The sequence below is a fragment of the Xenopus laevis genome, chromosome 4S (genome assembly GCF_017654675.1).
Source record: "Xenopus laevis strain J_2021 chromosome 4S, Xenopus_laevis_v10.1, whole genome shotgun sequence".
Classification (NCBI taxonomy): domain Eukaryota; kingdom Metazoa; phylum Chordata; class Amphibia; order Anura; family Pipidae; genus Xenopus; species Xenopus laevis.
Genome location: NC_054378.1, coordinates 5,940,852 through 5,954,635, shown reverse-complemented (window position 1 = coordinate 5,954,635; position 13,784 = coordinate 5,940,852).

Genomic DNA, 13,784 nt, shown 5'->3' with positions numbered 1-13,784 from the left:
CTATCTATCTATCTGTCTGTCTGTCTGTCTGTCTGTCTGTCTGTCTGTCTGTCTGTCTGTCTGTCAGACGTCCGTCCGTCCGTCCGTCTATCTATCTATCCGTCTATCTATCCATCTGTCTGTCTGTCCGTCCGTCCGTCCGTCCGTCTGTCTCTCTGTCTGTCTGTCTGTCAGACGTCCGTCCGTCCGTCCGTTCGTCTATCTATCTATCTATCTATCTATCTATCTATCTATCTATCCGTCTATCTGTCTGTCTGTCTGTCTGTCTGTCTGTCTGTCTGTCTGTCTGTCTGTCTGTCTGTCTGTCTCTCTCTCTATCTATCTATCTATCTATCTATCTATCTCTCTCTCTCTCTCTATCTATCTATCTATCTATCTATCTATCTATCTATCTATCTATCTATCTATTTGTCTGTCTGTGTCTCTCTATCTATCTATAAAAGGTTACTCAATGCTCCAGTATATGCTCATAAAACAAGGGGCAGCAGTGCTCCTATAATTTCTAATTAAACTTTTATATCTAGTAATAGAACCATGTAGTATATATTTCTACAGGAAGTGACTGTGTACTATTTGTTGGCAGGGCCCACCATGCAGGGGGCAAGATGCCCAATGGGTTAATAACTACTCCCCCTGAGATGAAGAAAATGATAATTTTGTTATAGTGGGACCCTCAGTTTTATTGATGGTGGCCCTGATCATTTCATAGAGAGCAGTATTCTCATTCCCATGATGATATTATCCGATCATATAATGAAGGGATTAAGTATGTTTTACTCATCAGAAGTAAGAAGAATTTCACCGGCACACAGGAATTGTAGTAGCAGGGCAAGCCCTTGCAATTTTATTATGCAGTAGTGCAACGTTTCGGGGTCACGCCCCTTTGTCATGATGCTTGACAAAGGGGCGTGACCCCGAAACGTTGCACTACTGCATAATAAAATTGCAAGGGCTTGCCCTGCTACTACAATTCCTGTGTGCCGGTGAAATTCTTCTTACCCTTGTTGTGAGGCTGCCGATTCCTCTATCACTGGGCACCAGGATAAGAACCTTTGGGAGTGTGTGGTGTGCGGCTTCTCCATATTCTATTTTACTCATCAGAAGCCCACGGTCCCCCTCATTCCTTATGTGCACAAACAGGATGAGTTTCAGGTACCGCAGTCACAATTCCTGCTATAATACTTCCCCTTTAGCAAGTCAGAATGTGCTGAGGGCTGTCAAGGAGTGCTGGGAAATGTAGTTTACATGTAATTTAAATAATTGTAGTTGTTATGTAGTGTGCAGCTTTTCAGATCACTTTATAAATGGTCCTCTGAGCCTCACAAAATCCATTAGACCAGGGTCCCCAACCTTTTTTACCCACGAGCCACACTGAAATGTAATAACTGTTGCGGAGCCACAGAAGCGAGAAAATAATTTCTTGGGAGTCATCCTGCGTCTTTATGCATCAACTTGAATTAAAACCAAAAAAGTCCACCGGGAGCAACCACTGGTTGGGGATCACTGGCTTAGACATAAGCTAAAGATTAACTGCACCACTACCTCTAGTGATATTGTTTGGAAACTGCATGGCTTAAATTAAATATCGTTTTAAAAGTAAGTTCATTTATATTGAATGGCTTTTATAGTAATTTGGTTCTGCATCCCTATGCAAATGGATCAGCCTTGGCACCAGAAAGAAATGGGCAATACAGGGGCATAAATTGCCATCCCTTGAGGTGGCCTAGCCGATGGCACCCCCTTTGCCCTTCAACTGTTAGTGTTTTTGTAGAGCTATATAAATTATATGAAAGTTATCCATAAAAACATTGCAATCACAGGACACATTTGTTCGAGTTTCTTCTTAAAAAAGATACTGTTCAAGGTCATTCAAATTCATTAAAATTTAAAAAAACTCTAACATTTGACCTTTGATAAATCTGCCCCTTGGTGTGAGTGACATTTGCTCGCAGTTCTTTCAGCGCAATTGTGCTGCGCCGATTGAAGGAGGCCGATGTGGGAACACTAGAGCCTGGCTGAGAAGGGGCAGTAGCTCCAGAATTCCCCTGAAACAATAATGGCAGAGGCACACGCTCAGATTCGGGGAGATTAGTCGCCCAGCGACAAATCTCCTCTTCTTCGGGGCGACTTATCTTCCCAAACTGCCTCCCGCCAGCTAGAATGTAAATCGCCGGCGGGATGGCAATAGGTGCGCTTTTTTTCTGAAGTCGCCCGAAGTTGCCTCATGAGGGAATTCCGGACGTCTTTGGAAAAATGAGGCACTCCGAATGCCATCCTGCCGGTGATTTACATTCTAGCCACCAGGAGGCAGTTCGGGGAGATTATTTGCCCCGAAGAAGAGGCAATTTGTCACGGGCGACTAAATCTCCTCGAATCTGAGCGTTTGTCTCTGCCCTAAGCACAACTGTGCTCTATATGGCAGGGACCGCCATCCACTTGTCTCAGTGACACTAAGCATTTACTCTGTATTTTGAACTTATTTGTATTTATTATTGTACTGACCCCCCATTTGTCCTACTAATATATTGTTCTTCTGTACAGTGCTTCATTCTCAAGTAGCACTATAAAAATAGAAATATAATGTACTATTTTTGCCAAACACACCCTGTCCATCCCCGGAAGTCTATGGCCTCCATGATATGATTTAGAACAGGGATCCCCAACCTTTAGAACCCGTGAGCAACATTGAGAAGTGAAAAGTGTTGGGGAGCAACACAAGCATGAAAAATGTTCTTGGGGTGCCAAATAAGGGCTGTGATTGGCCATTTAGTAGCCCCTATGTGGATTGTCAACCTACATTGAGACTCTGTTTGGCAGAATATCTGGTTTTTATGCAACTAAAACTTGCCTACAAGCAAAAATTGGAAAGCAACATAAGCATGTTCCTGGCGTTGCAAGGGCTGTGATTGGCTATTTGGTAGCCCCTATGTGGACTGTGAGCCTACAGGAGGTCCTGTTTGGCAGTACATCTGGGTTTTATGCATCTAAAACTTGCCTCCAAGCCTGGAACTCAAAAATAAGCTCCTGCTTTGAGGCCACTGGGAGCAACATCCAAGGGGTTGGAGAGCAACATATTACCCACAAGCTACTGGTTGGGGATCACTGATTTAGAACAATGCCTATAGTCAAGACTAGAGCAATCAGGTGCAGATGACTTGTGCTTAGTTTTTTTTAAATGATCCCTGTCTAACAGTGTCAGACTGGAATGTCGGGGACCCACCAGAAAACCTTAGAACATAGGCTCACTCTCAAAAACGTCTCCTCCCCTTCTCACTCTCTCTCTCTCTCTATATATACAGGTATGGGACCTGTTATCCAGAATGCTCGGGACCTGGGGGTTTCCGGATAACGGATCTTTCTGTAATATGGGTCTTCATGCCTTATGTCTACTAGAAATTCATTTAAACATTAAATAAACCCAATAGGCTGGTTTTGCTTCCAATAAGGATTCATTATATCTTAGTTGGGATCAAGTACAAGCGACTGTTTTATTATTACTACAGAGAAGAAGGATATCATTTTTAAAAATTTGGATTATTTGGATAAAATGGAGTCTATGGGAGACAGCCATTCCGTAATTCGGAGCTTTCTGGATATCGGGTTTCCGGATAAGGGATCCTATACCTGTACTATAATCTATACTTCATCTATTTTGCTTCTTTGTTCCAATGCAGAAATACGGAATGAGCAAAAATAAGCCAAATGGTTTGGACCAGGAGGGCCCATTGGGTTTTTTTTCCCGTTGTCCTGCTGGCTCAGTCCAACCCTGGGCAAGAAGTAAAAGTGAATTAATATGTAGCTGATTTCACTTTATTTTTTCATTTATGGCAGATCATTAATATGTTAAAGCAGATAGAATCGCTCTTTTCCAAATTATATTTTTTTATTCCTCGTTGCTGTTTGCGGTATCATTGTATTTTATTACCGTTATCATACTCACAGACAAATGACAGTATCAGAGTGTACAAGGGATGCCCATTATGTAGAAGAGATTTCCCAAATTTGATTACTTCGGCACAGTAAATCAGGGAAGTAGTCAGAAAATCCATTAGGATTGCCTGCCAGGAACCCATTTTAATTAGTCAATGTCAGCATTACATTTATGTTGCATAATGTGCTGAGCAACGGGAATTCAGAATTATATTGGCTCTCTCCTTCTACCTTTTTTTTTTTTTTTTTTACTATTACTATTGTTTTTTGGCCAGCGACAACACAGCCCAATGTTTTATGCAAATTCCCAGGATTTATGCAAATTTTATTCTAAAATAAAAAATGAAATTAAAAAAAAAAAAATAGACACAGACCTCAGAGTCTGGGAGTATGGTTGCCACATTTGCCATGGCTTAACCGGAACAAGGGGGGTGGGGCAGATATCATTGGGGGTGTGGCAGTGATGACATCAGAGGAAGGCACAATGATGTCACTGGCGTTATGACGCCTGGCGGGGTAAGTGCATCACTTAGACGTAAATGGTTTGATTTCTGTTCAGTTTTTTTGAATGTTTTAAACCAGACAGAAAGTTTTGAACAGACAGCCCTTTGAAAAACTGAGATTTCCAGTTCAAAACCACCATCTTGTAACTTTGTTATACATCTTTGCAAGACCAAGACTGTGCACATGCTCAGTGTGATCTGGGCTGCTTAGGGATCGTCATAAATGATCAAAACAGCACAAGTCAAATAATATCTGCCAGAAGCCGATACAGCAAGACTGATTAATAATCAGAATATACAGACTGCACTGGGTCCTGTGTTGTCATGTAATCTAATGTGGATTTTATAGTTTTTATATTGTTTAATACAAACTTTCTCCAACTCTGCAGAATAGAATCCCAGTTTATCTGTTTAAATCTGGCTCCATGATCTTTGTCCCTGCAGCTGGAGTTGGAAACAGTAAAGGGGATGTAAAGGCAAAAATAAAATCCAATACAAATCTCTACACTCGCCGACTGCTCTACAGGGAAACAAACAAAGCTGCTTGAGTTCTGCATGGCTGGGAAGTAAGGCGGGGGCTCCCCCTGCTGTTCATAAGTATGATTGTTTCCCTGCAGAGCAGTTAGGGACAGTCTGACAATTCCTATCCACAGCAGTAAATGAACAGAGAATTTCACTGCATACAGTCAGGTTTCTTATAAAAATGGTACACATTTTTTAATTAAATTATATTGGAGATAGGTTTCTTTTTCATTAAAGAAAGTAAAAATGGGATTTTATTTTTTTTTTATATGCCCTTTAAGGTGAGTATCTTAATATTTAAATGGTCAGATTATTGTTCGGGTTTCACGAGGCTGAAAACCGAACAGAAAGTTGAGACCTGAACAGGGTGGCACTCACTGGAAAATCAGAGGAAAGAGACCACCTCCAGCACACTTCCCCACTACTCTAGTTCACTGTCGCTTCCCACATATGGGTAATGCTGCTGCCATCATCAATGATTTCCATATGGCACAATAGTGTCCCTTCATTGATGCACTGCTCTTCTTGGCCATGAACCTTGGCCCATGGGGACCCAATAGCACTGGTGCCCACCAGGTCTTCTACTGGGATCCCTGTGCAACACTGGAGTAGTAATGCAGCTCGTTGTCACTGTTTGTACCATTGTTTTATAAAGAATGCATTTTGGCATTTATATGGATTATGTACCCCCTACTGTAATTGATGAGGACACTTTGACACTGGAGGGCCAGCACTTTGCTGCTAATAGTTTGGTGAACTACTATTTACCATCATGTCTTCTATGGTGTTTGCACGTGTGCCAATGGTGTAATGGTGATTTCCACTATTTCCACTTTAATGGTTGTTTTGTGCTGATTGAAAGTATCCCTTTAATGGAGGATAGTGCAGATGGCAAGCCAGTTTTTTCCTGTTAAAAATACTATGAATACCCATTAGTGATGAGCAAAATGTTTCACCAGGTTTCACCGCAAAAAAAAGACCTTAGACTCCAATGTACTGTGCAAAAAAAAGATCACTGCGAAAAAAATGCCCATTGACTTTAATAAGTTTTGTGAATTTTTGTTGAAGAGAAACAGGGCAGATTCACTCATCACTAATGCCCATAAAGTACATTATTATTATTATTATTATTATTATTATTATTATTATTATTAATAATAATAATAATAATATACAGGTTATGTTTAAATGTACAGTCATGGTAGAAGACATTCTTGAATATTCCACTAGGTGCCACTGTGTCTCCTGATTTGCAGTGCTGATACAATTATTAGAATCATCATTGCTGATACAATTATTAGATTGATCACTGCTGATACAATTATTAGAATAATCACTGCTGATACAATTATTAGAATTATCACTGCTGATACAATTATTAGAATAATCACTGCTGATACAATTATTAGATTGATCACTGCGGATACAATTATTAGATTGATCACTGCTGATACAATTATTATAATAATCACTGCTGATACAATTATTAGAATAATCACTGCTGATACAATTATTAGAATAATCACTGCTGATACAATTATTAGAATAATCACTGCTGATACAATTATTAGATTGATCACTACTGATACAATTATTAGAATAATCACTGCTGATACAATTATTAGATTGATCACTACTGATACAATTATTAGAATAATCACTGCTGATACAATTATTACAATGATCACTGCTGATACAATTATTAGAATAATCACTGCTGATACAATTATTAGAATAATCACTGCTGATACAATTATTAGAATAATCACTGCTGATACAATTATTAGATTGATCACTACTGATACAATTATTAGAATAATCACTGCTGATACAATTATTAGAATAATCACTGCTGATACAATTATTAGAATAATCACTGCTGATACAATTATTAGATTGATCACTACTGATACAATTATTAGAATAATCACTGCTGATACAATTATTAGATTGATCACTACTGATACAATTATTAGAATAATCACTGCTGATACAATTATTACAATGATCACTGCTGATACAATTATTAGAATAATCACTGCTGATACAATTATTAGGATAATCACTGCTGATACAATTATTATATTGATCACTGCTGATACAATTATTAGAATGATCACATTTCTATTTGTGTATTTGTTACATCCCCCAATATTTATTTTAAAATGTCCTTTGTGCAAACATCTGCTGAAATGACAACTCATAGGACTGGGAATCTTTTTGTCAGCGCAATTGTGTCGTGTGAAAATGATGTGCATTCTATCATACGGATGCAGACATTAGCCGTTACTGGGTTCCATCCCCATGTATTTTATAAAATGTGGAGTTACCCACTTTAGTAAGAAAAGTAGGCAGGGAATGGATAGTGGGACAAGCTTTAAAAATATGACCCATGCCAGGGCCATATTTTTATATAGATACTGCTAGGAGCTTTAGGACAGTGGTCCTTTTACAGGGTCAGACTAGAGCACTGGTGGCCCAATAGGGCTGTGACACATAAAAATGATGGTTGATCCCAATGTTATTAATAGGGAAAAAAGATAAACATATAGGAAGGCTGGTATTTTTTTCCAGAAAAGGTGGCAACCCTAGCCGGGGCCCACCGAGTTTTTTCCCAGTATCCAGTATCTGCCCTGCCCTTTTATATAAAAATTAAAGGAATATGTAAAAGGAATATTGGGGAGCACCTCCCATCAAATGTGAGAAACAGGGGACGGTGTGCAGGGTCCAGTAATTAAAAATAAAAAGAGCAGGAGGGTTCCGCTATCTTCCACAGAGGCCCAGTGCCTAGGGCAGAACCAGACACAAATAAAACCCTGACCCGGTTTGATTGGCTGCTGCACTGTACCTACAATTATTTGCAGTTGTCTCTGCATGTAACAATATTATAGTAGAAGCCATGAAAACTTTTACTTTAAAGCAGATAAATTTGATAAATTTTTAAATTTGATAAAATGGCCAATTCTGAGCAACTCTTCAACTGGCTTTCATTTTGAAATATTTGCCTTTTGCCTTCACCTTCTGATTCTTTTCAGATTTCAACTGTGGGTCGCTGACCCCGATAGCCCATGCATAAACTGTTGCTCAGTGAGCCTATAACTTTATTGTTATTGCTCTTTTTTTTTGTTATCTCTTTATTCAGGTTCTCTCCTATTAATATTCCAGTTTTGCATTCAAACCACTGCCTGGTTGCTAGGGTAATTTGGACAACATTTTTACCCATTAGAAGATCAGAGGAGCCTAAATATAAAAGATTTCATTTGGAAAGTCCAATACAGGAGGACAGTCTATCTAAGTAGTCCCTGGGGTTGCCCTCCTTAGGGTGGTTTGGTTTGGGGTTATCTGAAATTTTTAGAACTCTAGCTAAAAGGCTATACTGTATTTATCTGCTTTACCATATCTGAATAAACAGCTCTAGAAGTTCTCTCTGTTTGTTTAGGATAGCAGCTGCCATGTTAGCTTGGTGTGACATCACTTCCTGCCTAAGTCTCAAAGCTCTGCGCTCAGATTACAGCAGAGAGGGCAGGAGGGAGGGGGGAAAAGCGAGGGGGAGAGAAGCAAACTGAGCATGCTCAAGCCCTAGCCCTGGAGGTTTAAGCTGAAAACAGGAAGTCTGATACAGAAGCCCATGAGTACACAATAGAAGGAAAGAAATGTGGTGTTTCTTTTGACAGAGGACTCAGAGCAGCATTACTTTGAGGGTTTACTGGTGTATTTATATAGACCTTTCTGATAAGGCTTAATTACTTTTAGCCTTTCCTTCTCCTTTAAGCACACTTTTTAAAAACATGCCTATATTGTAAAGTTACTTTGCCTTTAACCTGCACTGCAGTTTGGAATGATAATGCAGGATCTGACTCTTATATTCTGTCTATTGGCAAATTTTTTCCTCCGCTGTGACACTCGCCTTCTGTGTTGTTCTTGCAGCGTGCAATTTAATTATCCAGACAAAACTTATGCAAACTGGCTCCAATTTAACCAATCTTCTTAAGAGCACTTAGGGGGAGATTTATCATCCGGCCTTTAATGAGGGTTTTGGAAGCTTTACTTGTCAGAATTTTTTTTTTTTCTGCTAAATTGTTCCCTTTAGAGCTCACTCGTTTTGGTTTCCCACCTGCTACTGTAGCTCTAGAATACTGAAGAGGGAAGACATTTTAATTGGCATTTCCTTATGTAATTCCATTGATGTTTTGTAAAGGCTCCGGATTTGTTCAGGGCAGCCGCTCGTTGGCTCATTAGAACCAGAGATCTCAGCCGGAGCAGCTTATGAAGCAGTCACTTTGGTTTTGCTGGTCTATAAAATAACAGATGGGAAAATACCAAACAACTGCTGTGAAAGTAATTTGTCCATTGTAGCTTTATGTAGGGAAACAGTACCGGGGTATATGGATATGTGTCGTCTTGTTTTTCAGGCCCCCAAAATGTCTAGAGGTTGATCTGTTTTACCATTATTTATTGAAATTGTATATGAATTAGGACCTCATGGGGCCCCTGTACCTCCTGGGCCTCATGCAGCCGCAGGGTCTGCTTCCTTTGTAGTTACACCCCTGCTTTAAAAAAGCCTTTATTTGTCATAATTAAAAGTATAAATGCATCTCCATAGACTCTAAGTGTTTCATACCTCCAAGGTACTTAATGCTGCATATATTGGATTGCTGCTCCCTGAAGCTGGGGGTCTGGGGCTGGTGTGCACCCAGGGGTGCTTCACCAATGAGGCTAGTTGAGGCTGTCGCCTCAGGCAGCAGCGCCCCACTAGGTACCAGAGGCAGCAAAAATGCTGCTCCTGGTACTTTAAGAGCGAATTTCTGGGGGAGGGGGGGCTTCAGGCGGCGGAGGGGCCAGGATCACCCCTGGGTGCACCTGGACTACACATCAACCTGGTGAGCTATTTACTTTATCATTCTGAAGCAACATTTTGGTCCCTTTGTTTTGCTAAAAAAGGGGGGAACATGGGGTGCCTACTAGTGATGTGCGGGTCGTGTAAAAACCGACCCACACCCCTCCACCTGCGCCCACCCAAGCACGACTTCCAGGTTCCTTGTATAGACCAGCACGCGGCTATTAAAGTGGAAGCCGGCAGTGTAAGGTGGTGGGAAAAGCAGGAAGAAGAGCCGGACCCGCCCGCCACTTGCAAATGAGGATGCAAGGTTGGCCCGAACCCCACCTACCCGCGGGTCCTGCAAATATCGGGCCGGCCCATACATCACTAGTGCCAACAGCCACCAGAGATGTAAATCCAGCCTTGTTAAAGATGATGTGATACCACCAACAGTGTTGGACTGGACACCACATTTTCCCTACAAGGCCTCCTCCCTGCCCCATCCGAAAATTTCTTTCCAGGCCCCTGGTCTAGCTGCAACCCCAATGCGGCCTCCCCATCTGTACTGTAGTAACCAGCTTTTGTGACATTTTAGTTAAGGGCATTCCTGTGTTTTGCCATTACATTATGATTCATATTCCTGTTCCTCTTCCTGTCTAAGCTGAGAGCAATAATGGGACAGGCCACACCTACCTGCCATGTTGTAATAAATGTAGCAGAAGTTACTGTGCTTGTCTGGCTGTTTTACCTGAACTAAACACAGCAAGCAGTTTATCACATGTACCTTTTCTCCAGTGCCAGCGAGTAGGGTTGCCACCCGGGGTCGGTATTACAAATTTACCGGCAATGTAGCTGCCGGTAAATTTGTAATACGATCAAAAGGAGCCCTCAGCCTGCCCCCAATCCCCTGGAACTTACCTTTTTTTTGCCTCTTCTAGCAGCCGCGGGTCTCTGTTGCGTGGCCCGCCCCTTTTGACGTCACGCCCCTTTTGACGTCACGCCACGCCCATTTGAGACCCCGCCCCCAGCAGCCGGTAAAATTTTATTTAAAAGGTGGCAACCCTACCAGCAGGAAGGTCGGGGGTCGGGTTGTCATCTTATCGCTCAGTGGAGACTGGACTGGGGCAGGGCCGTGATGTTGAGGGGGCGGGGCTGTGACATGGCAGGGGTGGGTCGTGACATCGGGGGGCGGGAATATGACGTGATGATTGACAGTTGGCCATGGGGAATCCTGCCCGTTTTCTTTTACATTGGGCTGACGGGACACCAGGAAAACCCTGTGGGCTCCGGCCTTCGTGGGCCCCACTGGCCCAATGTGACCCTGACCACCAACCAATAGAAAAAATATTCATCAAATATTCACATTTGATTTGCTTTGCCAGCCCAGATATTTCTGTGTAGTACTTGAATATGGAACTAGAAGGGGCACAGCTACTTATAATGTATCATTATTTCCCCATGACTAAGAAAGTGTCGGTGTGGAATAAATCAACTGCACCCAAAAGCAAAACATTATTCAAATCAGAGATGTTAATATTCCCAGTCTCGGCGGGACACCTGTCGGAGTAAATTATCCGCTTGTAATTAAAATTTTATGGAGCTGGGTCTCTTTAAATAGCCCAGCAGTTAAAAAAAGCAGTAGGTAGAGGCCGGTAAAGAAAGCGGATAGTTTCCTAAGAATGAATCCTCATTGCTAACTAGATCAAATGAAGGCATTTGGGCAGCGGATCAAAAATATGACAGGAAAATGCTAAAGTTAGCCTCGGGCAAACCTTTTAATGGATCTCCCACTGCAAATGAGTTCCCCTCTCTTGTATAATTATTATTGGGACGTCGCCATGCACCTGGTATTTTAAAGACTATCACTGACTTCCGCTGGCACTCGCACGTATGTCACTAGTCAGGGCTAGTAAACAGTTTGTTATCGCTTTCAAATATTCTCTTCTCAAACTGGCTGTTTCAATTGATTCTTAATTATGTTAAAGGATAAGTAAACCTTTTAAAATAAGGGCATGTGAAATTGATGAGGGGGCTATTCTAAGCACTATTATCGTTTACATTCATTATTTACTTTTATTCCAAGATATTAAGGGATACATGTGCTGTTAATATGAATGAATTGTGTTACAACAGCGCCACCTGCTGGTCAGTTTCCCACCAGTCTGACCAGCAAGTAGTCAAGGAAGTTGTCAGGAGAAAGAAAGAGGCTGCTCTGATGTTCTTCTGCTTAGGAAAGATGGGAGAAAGGTTTCTAATTTTATTCCTCTTCAGAAATCGATTGGGTAATACATGCGGCGCTCGATTTCTACTCTCTGCCTTACTTATAGGAGATAGCCAGGGAAGAGAAATTGAGTGCCGTACGATGGATCGTTGCTGTGTTCCCGTTTCTGAAGAGGAGTCAACCCTCTTCTGGATCTTCTGGGAGTCTCTTCAGCGGCGTACCTGCGGGCCCGACTCCCCCCCAGCATGTGTGCGGCAGATTACGGAAGAGAAGAAGATGACACCTGTGAACTCCACTGCATAGAATCTGTACCGAGCAACGGGGGTAACACCTAGGCTGGGGGGGGAGCAGGGGGGGTCTATGTAGGGTAGGGGGTAGTTTTTTTTTTTATAATCAAGGGTTTGGTTCTCCTTTAAAGAGACATTAAGTAACCACACAACAAGACCTGAGGAAGGGAGGCGTCACCCCCACAAAATCTGGGGTGGTTACCTGATTTGTCCTGTAGAACCTCAAACTTAAATACATTTCTGAATCATATTGCATAAATGCCACTGACCTGTTTAGCAATATAATATAAATCTATTAATGTTCTGATGAAAATTACTCTCTTTGCAACGTAGAGGGTTGGACTCAGGCCAGTAGCCACCACCCGTCTGTGAGTTTTGCCCGTTACATGCACTGCCACCTACTGAAATCTCATTTATGCCATGATCAGTTACAATATCCTTTATACTTTTTGATATCTTTAAAGGACATTACAAAACCAAAAACAGAATGAGGCAGGTATTGTAGTGAAGCTGCCGACTGTTTGGAATCACATTGTAGAGTCCTTCGCGGAACCAATTTCTATGACCTGGACCCAACCCGAACCCACAAGCCGCAGCCCACGACCCGAACCGCAACCCGTATATTTACCCACTTTGATCCGCTACCCTACCCATAACTGCCTTATCTGCAACCCGACCCGCAACCGGCCGACCACCATCAAACAGGAAATGATGTTGCTGCAAACCGGAAGTGACATCATCAAAGGGGGTGGGACAGAAACAAGTTTTGTAAAACTTCCAAAGGAGTAAAATATAGACAATATAACATAAGTGTAACAACCCACATTATCAGGAACTTTGTTCAACGAAAGTACCCGTGGATGTACAGGTGGGGTTCCGGTGATCACCGACGCCCTTTTGGGGCCCCGGGCTTTCTGCTATTGAAGCCAACAAGGAAGTGCGTAGCAGGAACGTAAGCGAGGTACCCGCCACCCGCAGACCCGCATCTATACCCTCCCATGAAAATCCTCCCCTCATTCCGCAGGGTGCTGCACCAGGGAGTTCCTAGTCCGGAAGGCCAGTGTGTGTGAGACGGACCGTTCTGTTTCTATCATAAACAATGCAGAGGCCAGTTAAGCTCAGTACTAATACCTTTTAAAGTTTACACAAGGCTAAGGAGTCACAGCAGGCAGACTTTCATGTGGGGGGCCACACAAGGGGGGTCGTGGGCCTCCAGTTGGACAGCCCTGATCTACTGGATCTCATGAGTTCCCATGGAAGCAAACAACGGTAGCATAAATGGGCCATTCCACATGCAGAGGTTGAGACATATGGAAGGATACAGTACAGGGGAATTTAAAAACTTTTGGTCACTGGGAAATAGGTCAATGATTGGATCAACCAGATTTGGATCAATCAATCACCTAGGTGACATTTGCAAATAAGTTGATCTTCAAGGTTTTTGGGAGTCAAAAACAATAGGTGTATAGTATCAAGAAAACAGACAGTTTGAGGCCACTTTG